This window comes from Medicago sativa, chromosome 6, assembly GCF_051527215.1.
Source record: "Medicago sativa cultivar Bolivia chromosome 6, Bolivia_mono, whole genome shotgun sequence".
Lineage (NCBI taxonomy): Eukaryota > Viridiplantae > Streptophyta > Magnoliopsida > Fabales > Fabaceae > Medicago > Medicago sativa.
This window is the reverse complement of record NC_140754.1, coordinates 76,575,181-76,579,939: the sequence shown is the minus strand read 5'-3', so window position 1 is coordinate 76,579,939 and position 4,759 is coordinate 76,575,181. Positions and strand designations below refer to the sequence as shown.

At 34.3% G+C, this 4,759-nt stretch overlaps 1 long non-coding RNA gene across 1 annotated transcript; it reads right to left on the bottom strand.

Moving 5' to 3' along the window:
• Positions 1–1,469: 1,469 nt before the first annotated feature.
• On the bottom strand, positions 1,470–3,829 carry LOC146916921 (uncharacterized). The gene is made up of 2 exons (XR_015014083.1): positions 3,713–3,829; positions 1,470–1,814 (listed from the first exon to the last, which is right to left on the bottom strand). It is a non-coding gene; the product is annotated as an uncharacterized LOC146916921 (long non-coding RNA).
• Positions 3,830–4,759: the final 930 nt, after the last annotated feature.

The window sequence follows — 4,759 nt, the reverse complement described above, 5'->3', positions numbered from 1 at the left end:
TTGCAAAGCCCCATAATTTTTTAGTGTGTATAATTAGGGGAATGATGTAATTTGTTATGGGCTTTGCATTTAGGAATGGTATGTAATAGCTTAGTAATTGCACACACCGACACAAGCACCGACACTACACCATTTTATCCATGCTTGCTTTACTTTTCGCATCGTTACGCCAATTTACCGTTAGTTTAGTAAAACCTTTTTCATTCCAAAAATCAAATAAGTGAAAGTCAAAATTATTTTTCTTAATAAACCTTGGATCCAAATCCAAGTTGTTTTCCCTTTATTTTCTTAATCAAATTCCTAATTGAACTTTAATCAAACTTAGACTACCTTTCGCAAATAAAAATGAAACAACCTCACTTCCATTTTATTCTTCTATACCTTTTGAGGTCTCGCAACCCTTCTCAAAATCATTTTCAAAAATAATTAAAATCAACCTAACCCACAAAAAATATTTTTGAGAGCGAACTACGACGGTTTTGATCCCTTTTAAGGGTACGTAGGCAGAGGCTTTAATCCTTTCAAATCGATCAAATAAAAATAACGAAAAACTCCAACTTCTTCTCCCTCCATTCTTTCACTTATACTTTAAGCAATAATTTTCCAAATAAAAATAAAGTTAGAAAGAGGTTCTCACGGAGTACCGTGAACGACGCGGGTGCCTAACACCTTCCCGAATCGTAACCGACCCCCGGATCCAAAAAGGGTTTTTCAATCTCTTTTTCCCTTCCCAAGAATAAAATCGAGCAAGTCCGGTAGATTGAAGGTTCAAGTCCAATTAATGGCTTGACACCCGAAAATCTTGGTCTACAATTAACTTTTAAAGAATGATTAGAGGAGAGAAAGTTAGTAAAAGGAGGTTTTGATTGCTGAAAGTAATTAACAATAATAATAAAGAAGCCTTGGGATCATTGGTTCGTCATAAAAACAAACCCTTCACTAGACAAGACTTAAACATCTAATTTCATGGTTTACACACTAATTTCTAAAGACCGGTTTCCCTTAACCCCTTACCTTTCCGATGAAAGTCCGGTGAGAGTTTACTTCTAGTAACCAAGCCTATTTCGCTGACTTGATTACTAGAAGATGCATATAGGATTGAAACTACTCATGTCTCAATAATTGCAAAGACTATTTCACTGTTTTGCAGTTATTGTCTAGGTTCACTTGTTCCAACATCAAAACTCCGCTCTCGCTTTATGAATTGATGTTTGGGATGATGGATTAACAGTTATCAAACCCTCCGCTTTCGCTTCCACAGTTTGATAATTGTTAATCCACGTTAAGACGGTGAATCTATATTAGAAATTAGGGTTACATAAAATTAGGGTTTAAGCTTGGTTTGTTTAGGATTATGTCATTAGACTTCCTAACAATCCCAAGACAGAGAAGTCTACTCACTCATGTTCATCGTAGACATGGGGGAAGAATAGAGAAAATAACAGTAAAGTAAATTGCGAGAAAGAAAGTAAAGGAATAAAAGACTTTTATTGATAATTAAAATATTCTAAGCAAAAGTAAGGTGAATGTTTATGGTGGAGAGCTACTCTATTTATAGCTTTACAATCGACTTAGAAACTAAGCAACTAAAAGGACAAAACAGTAAAGCTGCAACATGGTAACTTGGGCCCGAAGAAAAAGCAGCAAAAATGGCTCTGGAGGGTGGCACGGCCGTGCCACATGTTGGCACGGGCCGTGCCAAGCTTCTGACTTGGTGGGATTATATTTTTGTCCCATATCTTCGTATTTTTGCACTGTATTTGCTCCAGTCCTCTTTCTTTTGCTCCAAGACACCTTCCACCATATATTCGTTCCTAAAATATAATAAAAAGTAATTTAAAGTAAAATATTCAAAAAGGAAATAAAATGCAATAAAATAAAACTAAATCTTTAATAAAACTAAACTAAATAAAGCATTAAAATAGACTATTCTATGACTCATCAATTCATTTGCATCTAGTGAGAAAGAAAGGAAACCATGTTCAAATATCAATTGATCAAGCTCATCTGGTCACTATTAAACCAACTAAGTCTATTTTCTCTCTACACTTCTTACAACGGTATCTACGGGTCTTCTCTCTACATGTCCAATCCATCTAAGCCTATTTTCTACCAACTTTTCTACTATAGGTGCTACCCCTACTCTCTCTAATGGTGCCATTCCTAATCATATCCTGTCTAGTCTTACCACTCATCCAACTCAACATCCTCATCTCCGATACGCTTACTTTACTCTCATGTTGGCTCTTAACCGCTCAACACAGCGTACCATACAACATTGTCGGTCTGACTGCTATCCGGTAGAACTTTCCTTTCAGCTTAATTGGTACGTTCTTATCGCACAAACCACCTGAGGCTCTTCTCCATTTCAACCACCCGGCTTGAATACGATGATGTACATCATCTTCTATTTCTCCGTCATTTTGTACTATGGATCCAAGATATCTAAATCATGTAACTTGGAGTATGATATGATCTCCAACTTTCACCTCCATGGTAGACTCATTTCTCCTTTTGCTGAAGTTACATTCCATATACTCCATCTTGCTTCTACTCAGGCGGAAGTCATACGCTTCTAAGGCTTGCCTCCAAGTCTCTAGCCTCCCATTTAACTCCTCTCTCGACTCACCAAGCAAGACTACATCATCTGCAAAAAACATACATCTCGGTGCTAACTCTTGGATGTGTCGTCAGTACATCCAAAACTAAAGTAAAAAGATTTGGTACAGTCCTATTGTTATGAGAAAATCTACGGTATCCCCATCCTACATCCTCACACTAGTCGAAGCCCCCGTCATACATATCATGGATAGCTCTAATATAGGCAATCCTCACCCCTTTCTTCTCCAGGGCTTTCCACAAAATCTCTCTAGTTACTCTATCATACGCCTTCTCCAAATCAATGAAAACTAAGTGTAAGTCTTTTTTATCCGTCTGATATCGCTCCATCACACGCCGAAGTAAGTATATCGCTTCCATAGTCGACCTCCCAGGCATAAAACCAAATTGGTTATCCGTAACGTGAATTAAAAATCAAAAACAAAATAATTTTTTTGCGAGAAGGAAACACATTCAATTTAATTTTTTAGAGACCAAAATCAAAATTCGTTATATTTATAGGGACAAAAAAACTTATTTAGCCCATTTTTTACGTAATAATGTTTTCGTATTTAATTTAATTTGCTTGTTTAATAATAAAAAAACATTGTGTAGCCTAATTTTTTAATGTAATTTAACTATTTTTTTTTGACAAAATGTAATTTAACTAATTGACCACTGGTTTATAAATTTACATACATTAATTTTTTAGATTACCAAACCGACCACTAGTTTTAATTAATATATGTATATAACCAGGCTTAAATCTTTTTTTATTCCCCAAACAAACAATTAAACAACCAAAATATGAGATATTTGAATTGGGTAATCACATACTGCAGAAAAGCCAGTGAATTGATGGGGTCATCATTTTTTTTAATGTTTCCCATCAAAAAGTCATTACAATTACCAGGTAAACAATATAAACCGTTGAAATATAAAAATTAATATTCCATTTGGTCTCAAATATAGGAAACTTCTTTTTAGGTTCATTCAATAATTGATGTGTGTGGTCCATATTATAGACCACATACATCAATTATTGAATAAACCTAAAAAGTGAAAAGTTTCTTACATTTGAGAACGGAAGGAGTATATCTATGGTCATGCATACCTTTTCCCATCATGGGAAGCAACTTTTCTTTCGCATGCTAAATTCCACCTCTTTTGCAAACAGGCTTGTCAGCTTCATCTTTTTCGTAGGTTTTTTTTTTTTTTTTTTTGAGTAAATCTTTTTCGTAGGTTTTGTTTGCTATAATTTATAACTCTTCTATTGACATATATGCATAGTATTGCCTCAATAAAATATTTTATAAAGAAAGAAATTGTGCGAATATCTTGAAGCATCTACATGTTTCAAAAAAAAAAAAAATTCTTGAACATCTACAATTAGGCCAAATACTATATTATGGACTAGGGTTAAAAAACAATAATTAATTTTTTTGGGTATATATGAAATAGGAAACAGACAATCCCTAATTAAAAATAAACTCATCCGCATAAAAAAGAATAAAAGATAATTGGACTACATTGCATGTGAGGATAAAAAAAAAAGAATTAACAACCAAAAATGATATATATTAACACTTACAAGAAATCTCTTCAGCACAAGGTATATCAAAGAGACCACGAAGAATTTAAGAATTTACAATGGCAATGCCTTAATATAGATACAGATTAGCCATTGCCCAAACATAAAAGCAGGCTCGACCACCACATACATTTTTTTTTTGACGTTAAAGACAATTTCATTAATGAAAGTCTGGCAATAAATCAAATGTTGAGACTGCAGAAATACAAGACTGAGTTTCTTCAATCCATATGCAATCTAAACTATTAAGAGCATATTTTGCTAAATAATGAGCACATTGGTTGACTTCACGCCTAACATGCAAAAAATTTAAACTACGAAAATTACCCATAAAACTAATACAATCTTGAATAATTGATCCAACATAGTTTGGAGATTGTTGGTGAACATTCAACGCTAAAACCGCATTAGCAGCATCTCATTCTGCTATAAGATTTAGAGAAGACATATCTTTTTCAAATTCCAAACCCTTCCGCATAGCTAAAGCTTCTGCAACCTCTGAATCTGGTGATGAAAACACTTGCCAGCAACTAGCACCAACGACAACACCTTGATTATCTCTCACCACAG